General features: G+C 40.8%; 1 long non-coding RNA gene across 1 annotated transcript; it reads right to left on the reverse strand.

Annotated features, from left to right (window-relative positions):
• Positions 1 to 509: 509 nt before the first annotated feature.
• On the reverse strand, positions 510 to 7,158 carry LOC146387687 (uncharacterized). The gene is made up of 4 exons (XR_014800306.1): positions 6,826 to 7,158; positions 4,207 to 4,425; positions 4,044 to 4,133; positions 510 to 539 (listed from the first exon to the last, which is right to left on the reverse strand). It is a non-coding gene; the product is annotated as an uncharacterized LOC146387687 (long non-coding RNA).
• Between the last annotated feature and the right edge of the window lie 6,221 nt (positions 7,159 to 13,379).

Below are 13,379 nucleotides of genomic sequence, written 5' to 3' on the forward strand. Positions count from 1 at the left end.
AAAAAGTAACAGATATACTCATGTGTTTCCTCAGCCACACATGAAAGCCACTTAGAGACAATTTTATGATGATGCATAAAAATGTGTCAAGACCTAGGCTCAAATACTACCTCAAACACGAATGTGAAAAACATGCCAAGTGCTGAAAGTGGTCCTGACATATGGGCTGTTTACAGTTTAGTAAGCAAGAATGTCATCATCAACAAGAAAAAAGGTCATGGATGTTGGGTGCCCTTGTTTGTGTCTGTTGTCTCTTCAGCTGAAATAGCTATGAATCTTGGCCATGCTGACCACTTACGCATTTTGCAGTGTGTGCAAACTCTTTGTAACATAGTAACTAACACTTCAAATGACATGACTGACATACAACCTTCAACATAAATATATTCTTTCACATACCTTGCTTGAACATTTCTTGCTTGAGACTTTTGGAAGCACCTTTCTTGTCAACATGTACACGGGATGTGGGGGTACAGGTAGAACCTTGGAAAATGGTTCCAGAGACAGCCATCAACAGTTTCCCAGACTAGTTTGAGACACTGCAACAACCAAAATGAGAAAGTCGTAAACATGCATTACAGACTTGCCCCTCAACACAGACAGAAAGAAGAGTTTGAGATACAGCAGCTGAGGAATGACATTCCTGATGCATCTCAAACATCTTTGCCCATTTCTGCCATGGACCGCCACAAATGTGGTCTGAATACTGCCAGGGGAACTTATTTACATCACAAATAGTTACAAGCCAAATGGCTTCCCTCAGTTCTTCCCAATCTCATGCCAATATTTTCTCTATCGTGTGTCTGAGTCATTTGAATGTGGGCACAGCAGATCTCAGGTAAGTGTACCTGGAATAAGCCCTAATGAGCAAGCCAGTTGGTAACACCCAGCAGCCCCTTTGAGAGTAACTAAATACAGCTCAACAACAGTGCTCTGGTGAAGACCAAATGTCTTTGACCAAAGCCAAAATATGAAACTTGTCAGCTGTTCCTCATGGTTTGTGTAAGTGCTGCCGGTCTACCTTTGGGCATTCAACACCGGAACTATAAGACTTTGGTTTAGAACAGAAGATTGATCTCCTGGAAATGAATGTAACGGAAAAGCAGATCCTTCTCAGAGAATAAATTCGGTCAGCAACCATTTTTTGCACATTCTACAAAGTTAGGTGACGGTGTTAATAGCTAGTGAAACTAATGTGGCCGTCTGGCTTACATTGGATCAATGAACAAACATTTATTTTGGCTCCTCACCAAATGGAACATCTCTTTCTCGGCAGGTACATTCAGTTGCTGACAACTCATTGGCACAAGAATAAACAATATTTCTGCCACTAATTTTAAGATTTTTGACAAAAAAAAAAGTGACAAGAGAACAATAACATGTTTGAACATAAAACCTGGACCATAATGTGCCTTCTCCAGAATAGATTAAATTACCTGCTTTATGTCACTTGACAGCAAAACACACCATGAATATAATGATAATTAGATTAATCCCAAATCCCAGATTTCAAACATCTACCAAATATACAGATAACTTTACCAAATTGTACTGCAGTGTATCAAGTCCTACTAACATGCCCAGTTTCCTGAATTGCTGTGGAACCTCTACAAATTGTTGGTGCATTTCATTTTTTTTAAACCAGGGGTCTTTAACTAAAATAAGCTGTGGGCCACTTTAGTGTTCAAGTAGTACAAAAAACAACAACAACAAACAAACAAACAAGAAAACACCCACAAATATTTCCAGAAATGTAGTGTTTTGTTTGTTTTTTCACATTTCAAATATTGTATAACAAGACAAAACTGCAAATGCGAAAGCAATTTTTCTTTCTCACTCTTAACTAACTGAAGCCTTTCATTGAACTGCAAATTAAACAAATTGGTACTCTCTTTCTGGCCGGACACGTGGCAGCACTTCTGCTATAATTTTCTTTGTATTTAACAAAATAAAAATGCAGATATAAGTGTACACATTAGTTTTTGAAACATAAATATATGGGCCACAAGTAGGGGTTGATGTGGGCCGCAAGTGGCCCTCGGGCCGCGTGTTTGAGACCCCTGTTTTAAACTTTTGATTCCACTACAAACAGATCATTTAACCTGCAACTCCTAGTTTGGCCTCTGGGGACAGCGGAAAACAGCAATTAAAACACTGATACGCTCATATTGATGCATCACCTTTAGTTGAAATGATGACAACAGCTCATTTTAAAGTGAATCAAGGCAACGATCAGCTTTAGCATTCATTTAGAGTCATATCTCAGTCTGTCTTTAAAGTGTAAGTCAAGCTTTCACTTTACATTTCACTTTGCTGATTCTAGATTGGAACAGCTCTGCTGCAGCTAAATGGATCAGCTGTGGACTAGGCTGAGGCGCATGACCACCTAAAGGAAACAGTGAAGTAAATGCAGACAAAAGTTCTGATTAGGAAAACTGCAAACCTAATAGCAATGAAAATTGTGAAAGAGTAAAGAAAATGTTTAAAATTTCAGTGTATATACAGTATGTGGCCAGTGGGAAGTGTAAAGGTCTTTTATATATACATATATATATAATGTGTACTTTATGAGCACACCTCTGCCTAGTCCTGTCCTGTCTCACTTGGATGACTGGTTGACTATTAACTCAGATAATGTAATAACCATTCACAGCAGTGATGTCCTCCAGGCTCCAGGAGTCCAGGTCATCCTGTCTAGCTTCAGCCATTTAACTCCAGATTTGGCTCCTGAGCTGCTTAATGGTCACTGAGTTTTACTGGTATTTAGTCATAATTAGGTTTATGGTACTTAGTTTTTGAGGAAATCTGCCTACCATGGCTGAAATGAGAGCTGTACAAGTGAATGAAAGTAAATGTTGTGTGACAGAAAGCAAAAACACTGTGAGAAAGGCACCATTAATTTCCACAGACCTGAGGAGAACTGTAGAGTTGAATGATTATTCACTGTGGGTGTCTCGAGACACTACCCCTACAGTGTTCCTGATCCATTATTTTCATGATCCATTGTTAGTGTAAACATACTGATTGATCACGTTTTAAGTATCCTAGTGTTTATTCCATGTACAACCACTACTGTTTAGTTTATAATAACAAGAAAAGAACATCAGTAAGAGGTCAAACTGTGACCACGGGATCCCCCAAAGAGTGTTGCTGTTGGAAAATACATAAAGGCTCTTACTTTATTAAGAACATTTTTCATGGCCAGAGACAACTGTGTAAAAACTCAACTTCAGAAACTGGGAAAACAGCAAAGTCAGAGAAATGATCGACTTTGTGTCGTTTTCAGCCGGAGCTTGAGCTGTGTGTGGTGGTCTTCCATAATGAGTTTTTGATACAGCCATCAGAGGGAGCCAAACTCATCACCGTTTTATTCTAAACACAACAAATGAAAAATATGTGGGAAAACGTAATTGTGGGGGAAAAAAATCCCACCTTTTTCAGATTCTGAATGAAACTTTTCAAATACATCTTCAGATTAAGAATCTTCTACGATTCTGTAAAGCAGGTGGGTTTTGAGAAAGTGTTTCAATGAGGACAGGGGCTGCTGTTTTTAAGTAGCCTGTGATCCAGCAGGAACTTGCATCAGCACAGCTCAGGGAATTAATGTCACAGTCCTCACTGTTTCACCTTAACCCACACTCAGGTCTTACCACACTCAGTTTCCTGTGGAGACCTAATTCTGTCAGACACAACTAAACAGAATCCATCCAATCAAGTTCTTGTACACAAGCTTCTCAGGTGTGTATTGTCACAGCTTAAAGATAATTAAATAAGTAAATGGCGCAGTTTGTTGGTGAAATATTAAAAACAAAGCCATTTACTTGCGTAAATTAGGTCAGTACGTTTTAAACTGAAAGACACAAAATGTAATACAAGAGCAAAGCAGGCTCCTTTCTTTGATCTTCTTTAACTGATTACATTGAAAACACAGATGCAGCTACTCATGCTCGGCATTCTAAATGTGGATATTATCCTTTCACTTAGCTGCTACATCCATGCATCTACCCATGCTTATATCCATCCACCCATTTTCTTCTACCTACCCAAATCAGGGTCGTTGGAGCTTATAACAGCTCTCATATGGTGAAAGACGGGGTAGAGAAGTCTGTCACAGGGTGATTTAGTTGATAGACCTTGGAAAAAGGAAAAGTTCATTACAAATCTTTATGTGGAGCAGCACAGTGGTGTGGTGGTTAGTACTGTTACCTCACAGCAAGAAGGTCCTGAACTCCAAACCAGTATCTGGCTGGGTTTTTTCTGCATGGCGGTCTCCATGGGTCTGTGTGGGACTGAACTGGATTTGCAGAAAAAAAATCAATAGATGGAAGTTTTTTATGTGACATTTGAATCCATACATACCCATCCCACAACATAAAGTGTCATCAGATTTCCTCTCCTGATTCATAACTGGTGGAACTTGTAGATCTGCAACATTGAAACATAACAGTTCAACATTTGACTGAACATGCGACACAATGGCTGTAAATATTTTTAGTAATTTCACAAAATTGTGGGTTAAGCAGCATATCTGAAGTTCTCTTTGTCATCTCATTCATTAAGGTAAGGGGGGAATGTAATCATCCATTGGGTCACTTAAGATAAGTGATAAAAGCATACAGTGTGTTTTATGCACAAATTAAAATATTAGGAATATAGGGAGCATATGTACACAAGTTATACCTTATCCTACTAAATGATATCACCCTCCATATTTTTATAGATTTGCGAGTGTAAATGGTGTGTATAGGACATTCTTGGTGTTTCCCAGTGTTTTGGTTTGCCCTGTTTTCATCTTTTATAATGCTGCCCTCTGGTGACCGTCAGTCAAATAAGAGAAAAAGTATTCGTTTTCAAAATGAAATGTCTCATAAAGGGAAAAAATGAAAACATTTCACACTTCATCATTATCACTGTTTACAAAATGATTTAGTTTCATTTAATTAATCTACATTTGAATAGTGAAATAATTTAAATTTAAATTGTTTTCATTTACTGTTATTTAGATTCATATTATTTAGTAACAACATTTATATGAAGAAATATACTTCACATAGCAAGAAAGAAAAAAACTGTTTATTATAATATATATAAACTGCATAGTCATATAATGATGTGCTCTCCTTGTTTTATCTATTTAATATCACAGTTTTTCATTTGCAACCTTTATCAAAATCAGAGTAAAGTAAAAATAAAGTTATTAAACTTCTGAAGTTTTAGTAATTAAACACAAAAATACCACAAATAATTCAAATAACGCAAATAATAAAATGTCTTCATTGAATTTGTTGTTTAAATTGTTTTTCAGTCTATTGAAAATGTATTTAAAAAGGTACTTTGCATTAGTGTCTAATGACTAGTTAGCTAATGACTATCAGCCAGTGCTGTAAAATGTTTATCATCCACGCCTCCATCACTTCATGTTCTTAGTTGATCAGCTATATTATGTATTCATTACTCTGTAAGCAGAGTTCCCTTTGTAGTATATTAAAATCTACTGTTAGATAGATTAGATAGAGATATAGGAAGGGCAGTAGCAAAACACTGTAGACCTCAGATAAAAGAAAACCAAACCAAAATTAAAACAGAAATCTTCAGCATATTATTTTTTTATGCAATTCTAACAAAAAACAACAAAACCTAAATAATATAGGTGATACAAATTAGGAAGATTTGGCTAAATTGCAGAAAACAAATTTATCATTTAGTTTAAATAACTAATACATCTCGAATACTCTGCTGTATCTTTTATGACACAGACACACACACACACACACACACACTGGCCTTGCAGCTGCAGTCAAAGAGACTTTGGCTGTTGCATTGGCTTCTTTGTAAAACTATGCCTGGGGAGGCGTTTCCTGATTATTAACTTTAGATAATTTATCCGTGATATAAAAATCTGATTTCAAACTCTGATGCCGATCTCCAGCTCGCACCGTGCACAAGCTGGACTGTAACATAAACTTGTCCTCCCACTGTCCTAGAGGTGATCCCAGCCTTACTCTGGGAGTAACTGGCTGACTGAGGATGTTTGTCAGCCAACGTGTCTAACCTGAGCCTTGTTGGCTAAAAGCTTGTGTTCATGTGCAAGCATGTGTTTAGTCTTTCTTTTCTCTTCTACCCACCTGGCATGGTCTTCTTTGTGTTTGCATATTTACAACAGATTCCTGATAATGCTGACTTCTACATAGTTTATACTTCTTTACAGTTTATTATACCTTTAATCATTTCATAATTTTATTTGATTTATATAAATTCCCCATGTTGACTTCATACATTTCTGTGATCATTTGTGATGAATTGACTAGAAGGAGCTACAGAGGGGTTTAACAGGTATACTAGTCTAACAATAATAATAATAATAATCTATGCAAGTCAAAACACTTGGTTTAAGATTCATCCCTTTCTAGACAACAAGATGATATTTAATCAATGCAAAACTCTAACTGTATTCACTGTACTTAAATAAGCCCATTTAAACATGGTTTTATTAGTATCCATGCATGTAAAATATTTGCACTGATGTTTCGGATAAACTGACTAATTGATTGGTCTCTGTTTAATAAAAACTGATCATATATTTTTGGAATTGACAAATCAGCTGAACAAATGCATTAAAGAAATGTTGTAAAACAGAGAACAATGGCATTTTTCTGCACTCCAGTGGAACTACTGTTGCTATTTAATCTATGCAGTAATAAATGCTGCAGATTTGACGGCAAACGTGGTCCTTGTTGTTAATATGCATTGTAAAAACCACTACACTAAATTCACCAGGCATTAGATCTCTTGATAAACACTGCAAGACCTCTGTGCAGCACTTACCTCTTCCACTGCAGTGACTGAAGGCATACTGTTCCTCCTCTCATGTTGCTTATCCCCTGCAGTCCTTCTTCTCCAGTTTCCCCCTCTCCAGTGTGCAAGGGCCTGGTGCAGGCACAGTGCACCCTTATATGCACTACCTGCATAGCTGCAGTACTGTGAGCCCGGGACCCCGGGCCAATGGGAATAAAACATGTGCAAAGGACCATCTGCAATGGAAAACGAAATCCTGTAAAAGATTTGGTGGATTTTGCAGCACGGGGGAATGGCGTCCAGCTGCCTTGGGTCTTAGTGACAGATGCTTTCTCTCCCTCTCACTTGGCTAACATGCATGCTTCTCTGTTTCCCCCAGTGAGCTTAAATGCTTAAACGGCTTCATTCAAGATGCTCCTTAACTCTGCACACATACAGCACTTTCTTTAACCTTCAACACACATTACAATAAAGATGTACTTTATGATGTAATTAATTTAGTAGTGTTTGCACTTCATGCTTCATGCTATGTGCATATTCTCATTCATATATATAAAGATATATAGATAGATATAGATATAAATATATTAGACAATAATAGATGATCAAGTAAACCTAAATATCTCAGTCACGCATGTAATTATGATCCACCAAACTGTATCTATTGATTAAGGACAGTGAAAGACTTTAACAGACTAACGTCAGGTTTCAAGAAAACAACCTGATCAGTGAAGCAGCATCGTATTTACAGAGCTCAGTAGTCACCTGAACTGAAATGCCATAGCTGAAAGCTTCTTCTGTACCTACACCACAGTACCAACATTGTTTCTAATCCATCTGTTGATGTAAGCTCTATATGAGCTTTGAAGGCAGGCATCTGTAATTTTAATCCCTGTCCCATACACATTTCTTTTTCAGCCAAATTTGGGAACTTGTTGGGGTCGGTTCTATTACAAATCTCAGCTAGACTGCCTCTCTGAAGACATTTTATCATGCTATATTACACCCATTTCCATAATGTTACATGCAAAAGGTCAAAGGGTCAACAGACTATGTCCTTAAGGTTGTAAAGTCTACCAGTGTCATACTAATGTATATTTTCAGGGTTCATCCAGTTGTCAGAGAATAGCTTTGTATTAGGTTTTCTATGCAGTACTACTCACTTATTTTGACTTGTTTGTCAGATTAACACAATGCAGATACACAAACACGTTATTAAGACATCTCAGAAATACTTTTCTGAAGTGCGTGTGTGATTTTGTCTTGTTTTTCAGTGACTCACAGTGAGTGATTCAGTAAGACAAGATTTACTTCTTCACCTTTAATCCCATCCATTGATAATCTCAAGTGAAGCCAGTGTTGGATTCTCCCTACAATCAGATTAAGCATATGGCTCCAGCATCTGTGAGCTAATTTACAGCCAAGAGTTCCCTGCTTGGCTGCTACAGCAGCAGATATGTTAGGACTTAAGCCGACAACTCTCATTGACAAAATCTGATTTAACCGCTGGCCGTATGCTGTCAAAGGATGCCGGGCTGGTACGGGTCACCAACTGTTCAGACTTTGACTCAGCTTTCATTGTTTCCTCACAATAAAAATGCAGTTATTTCCTCAGACAGGCAGAAAGAGCTGCTATCAGTGATATGCTCAACAGTGATCCACCAGCCTGAAAGGTAATGTATAATCAGTTGAATAAACATTTTAACTTTCCTTTTTCTCTTATAATTACTACTTCTAGATTATTTTCTACCAGTGTATTGTAAATTGTGTCTCTTACATCATCAGCTGCAAAATGTATGTAAGTTGGAACACTGTGCAAGTTGTTGGTCTGGACTATGATCCAAGTGGTTTTAGCTATTAAAGATACTCTCTAGACTGGCCTGGTAGCCTGGCTGCCCCTGGGAGGGTCCGGGACGGGCGTGGAGGCTTGGGGGTCTGGGGGTGCTCCGTCCCCCGGTCTGGGGTGCTGGCCGGGCCTTGGGGGCTTGGGTCCTGGCTGTTGTGTCGCCGGAGCAGTGGGCGGGTGGGTGCAGGGGGGCTCAGCCCCAGTGCAGGGGACCTCTGGTGCATCGGCCCAACTAGGGGGCTCTCTAACTGGTGGGGAGGTTGTTACATCTTTGCAGGTGGTCTCCTCACTACAGGAACTCACTCTGCAGGTGGGGGGAGAGATATAGGAGAGGGGGAGAATGAACTCAACCTGGGTGTCTATTGTCTTGTGTAGTTTGGGAGATGATTGGATGATGGGGTGGGTGCAGTTTTCTCTGGGGTGGAGTCGGGTGGGCTGCCCCGGACTCTGTGGGGCTGGGCAGTGCTGCTGCTGCGGGCCCCGGTCCGGATGGGCCTGGGCCTCCTTGCCCTGGTGGGTTCCAGAGCGTGGGGGTGCCTACTGGGGTCAGCGGGGGAGCTGGCCCCAGGGAGGGGCCGCTTGCCCCTCCCTTTCTTCCCTCCCCATCCTCAGCTGCCTCCCTATTCCCGCTCTACCACACCCACCCACACACGCAGGGCTTGGGGTGCAGGTATGTCACCAGGGTGCAGGGGAGGCACTCCCCCTCTGTCCCCTTCTGGCCGCCTGTGCCTCAATTTTATTCTGCAACCTAGACATCCACATTACTCACACTCTCACATAACACATACATATAGGGCCTTGGGGGTGGGCACGTTTTACAGCATCCAGAGGATGGTCGTTGTACTCTAACCCACCTCTGGCGCTGGTGCCCTACCCTCAATTTTAAATGCATTTAGACACTGAGGGTTTTCGGGAGGAGCCATGCTGCTCTCTGAGAGGAAGCTAGTACCATGCTCTCCTGAGTTTTAAATGCACTTTAGAACAGCACACAACAACATTACATATGAGCGGGCGTAGGGAGGTTTGAGGTCTTCACTCACCCGGGTTCTGTTAGCCGTCAGGGCTGGGGGGCTGGGAGGAGGTGCTGGCCGTCAGACTGGGGTCTGGGATGTGGGGCCTCCCTGCTACTGCAGATAAGGAGGTGGTCCGCTTGCCTCCACCCCAGAGAGAAGGGTTACATCTCCTGGGTCTAGGTGCGGCTTGCCCCTCTGGGGGCGGGGGTACCTGGACCTGGGATATAGAGTATGTTTGGGGAGTGCGACTGTCTGTGCAGTGTCTATTTGTGTCTGTCTACACGTTGGGTGAGTGCCGAGCCTGTGGCCCGGCTGGGCTCCTTCCGGGGGGTGGGATGCCCTCAGGCCTCTGGCCTCTGGGCCTGAAGCTCGGTCCTCTCTGGCACAGCTGGCTGCCGGCGGAGCCCGCGGGCACGCCACTGCAACCCCCTCTGGCCTCTGCTCCGTAGCTGCGGGGTGACCTCTCGTTTGGGGCTCTACTCAGCTCTTCCCAGGAGGGTGGCACGGTTCCCCCCCCCTTTGGTGGTCCTCCTCGGGTCCTTGTACTCTGGGGCCTCTGGATATCTGGGGCCTGGATCTCCTCCATACCTGCTTCATACCCTGGTGGACGGGGCTATGGCTCCCCACACTCCCTAGCAGATCGTTACATGGAGAAACCTTTGGAATACAAGCATGCTGATCCACACAGGTATGCACACAGGTGTACACACGGGTGTTCACAGACGCGGACTACACCTTTCTTGGCTGCTGCCTCAAAGCACATTGTGCGCTGTCTATCTTGCGTGCTGCACAATATCGTTTATTATTTAGTATCTACTGTTATCTACTGCTAGCTAGTTTATTGTGATGGTGCTGTTTTTATTATGTTGCTCTTTGTTGTTTGCTTTCTCATCTGTTTTTTTTCTCCATACAGGTGATCCAGGTGTTTTGTTTGTTTGTTTGTTTGTTTTTTCCTTTCTTCCCCCCCTTCTCACCGTCTCTTCTCCCCTTTGGTTTTCTTTCTCTCCCTCTCTTTCTTTCATTCTTTCTCCCTGTCCTATCCCCCAGTCACGTCTGTCCCGTTTGTAGCAACCGAAAATAAAATAAATACATAATTATAATAAAGGTCAATCAAATGGACCAATATGGCAAGGCCATGATGATCCACTTGGTAAAATAAATCCGCTTGGCATCTTTCTTGGCCTTAAGACAACAATTCTGATGGCTAAAGATCCAAACGGGACACAAAAAAAAAAAAAAAAAAAAAAGATACTCTCTAGCTTTTAGTCCCATTTTTCAGTTTAATCATTTTTCTTCACCACGTACAAAAGACAAGTTATTAATATGAAGGCCGATGTGGGTTATCCTGTGAAACTAGTCTAGTCAATGCTGTAACCATGTAATGGTAAGCATGTTTCTTAGCTTCCATGTGTTGGTGGTTAAGGTTTTAGGAACGCAAACACAGAGAAGCATTGACATAATGTATAATGTATGACCGTTAACAATACAAACCACAAGAAACACAAGCTTTTATCCAACCTTAGGACGACCTTAAATGTCATGTTACTCAGCTACAGATACTTTATGATTCAGGGAGTAAGCACTCTTTGAAGTGGCATTAATCATAGAGATGCTCTAGCAGAGTAAGAGTCCAGTACAAGTGTCCGTGGATCATTTGGACTTTGATATGACAACACACAGCGTAAAGGTTTCTCAGTGACTGACCATTACTGACCTTTTCTGATAGCCAGATTATTAAAACAGCATCTTGAGGTCTACCAACAAGCATGAAAGTAAAGCCAGACTTTCTACTTCACTGTAAGCATGTAATGTCCAGAAATATTCAATGAAACTTTTAACCTGATAATTACGTGACTGAAGGTGCTGGAATTTCACCACTTTCAGGGAAGTAAACTGCAACATTTTTTACTTTAAAATTTACAGCTTTGTTCTTTTGATTGGTTTTTAAAGTGGGGGCATTTCTGCATACAATGACACGATGATATCACAGATATTTATCACCAAACTCTCCCTTTCAGCTCCATGCAGACTTCAATCATCCTTGTGCTTTCCTGTCTTACAGGAAAATGGTAAATATTGGCTTTATTAAATATTAATTAGATATATCATAATTGATTTATCACATAAATGCTGTTAGTGCAATCTGTATGACAAAACTTTATGAATGAATACATGGACTGAGTGTGGCAGGACAAACATGCTGTAGTTCGGGGACAAAATGCTAACCATGCACACCGTCTTCTGGCTCAACATCAAAGTTCTCATTTTGTACAGTGTGCAGACAGAAACATGCCAGTGTTGTTTATACGCACAGAAACTGTGAAAGCAGTTCGCGCTCACAGCTGAAATAATACTAACTGGTTCCAGGTTTTCTGCGTGTCAAACTGTTTCCTTAAACAAAACTTTTTCTATCCACCGATAAGCTCATTATAGATTAAAATCATTGGAGACTTGGCATGTCTCTACAAGACATCATCACAAGGTGGGGTGAAGGAGGACCTGTTTTGCTAAAATTCTTCTACCTGAAAATACTTTAACAAAAACATCATATTGTCAGGTGCTGCTAGAGCTCACCTGGTTGAATAGATGACCCCCGTATGTCAGGGACCACTGCAGGGTTTGAGTTTACCCCCAGAACATTTCCTGCATGTCATTCCGTTGACTCTCTCATTACTTTCCTGTTTAACCTTTTAAATCACTCTGTGTAATAAAGGCTGAGACACATAAAGTTAAAATAAATAAAGGAATTAGATCACCAGAAGGGGTTTCAGTTGAACATCAATGAGGGGCACACTAAATTTTGCACATTATGATTACTTTTTGGATATGAGCTCATGGTGGAAATTGTTTCATTTACTGACAGGAAAATACAACAATCAGGCACCAGCTGACAATTCAACATATGCAAGAGTATCCTAATGCAGTGAAGCTCATAAATAGTTATTATTTTTCATACAGGGATACTTCTCTGCCTTTTGCTTGGGAAATTAACCTACATACATGTGCATGTCTCACCTGGTCACCTGGTAAGAAATTAACCGATCAGCTCCTGGACTTTTTAAATCATTTTTTTGCATCATAGGGTTTCTTTTTTTATAACCTTTTATGTCATGAATGCACTAATCCCTCATCTTTTTTGGAGGAGACATTTAGGAGTCATGTTCATCTCATCCATTAATCCAGACTGAAAACAACAAGAAGAGACAACACAATGTGTACATAAGCAAAGTAGCAATATTTTCAGAGAAAATATCCCAACATCTGCCTGCATATGTATGTTACCAAAATGCTACTGCTGCTGCTGAATGAGATCACAGAACTGTGTGTGTATGTGTGTTTGTGGCGAGAATGACTAAGTAAAAAGAGCCGCTCAGAGATGAGTAATGTTATTGTACCTCTGACCAGGAACCAGCTGACGCTAAATGAATCCAGGACCTGCCAAAGTTGTGCCAATTTTTGTGCGCATAACTTGCATGGATAAAAAAGAAAATGCGCAAAAAAAACTCCGCATTATAACGCACGTGTGACTCTTTTTGCATATCCCCGACATAATAATCTTGGCTTATTTGTGTTTCTAATGTCCTCCAGATTTTCTTAGAGAACAGTAATGAAAGAACGTGGACCTGTTCCTGCTCCCAGCAGACTGGACTCCAGTCCGGGTTTTAGCCTTTACTGGCAAGGCGCAGCAATCTGCAGCATCCCCACACGAAGCCAGCCACACACGC

Source organism: Perissodus microlepis, chromosome 5 (assembly GCF_051167445.1).
Source record: "Perissodus microlepis isolate ML-2025 ecotype Zambia chromosome 5, ASM5116744v1, whole genome shotgun sequence".
Lineage (NCBI taxonomy): Eukaryota > Metazoa > Chordata > Actinopteri > Cichliformes > Cichlidae > Perissodus > Perissodus microlepis.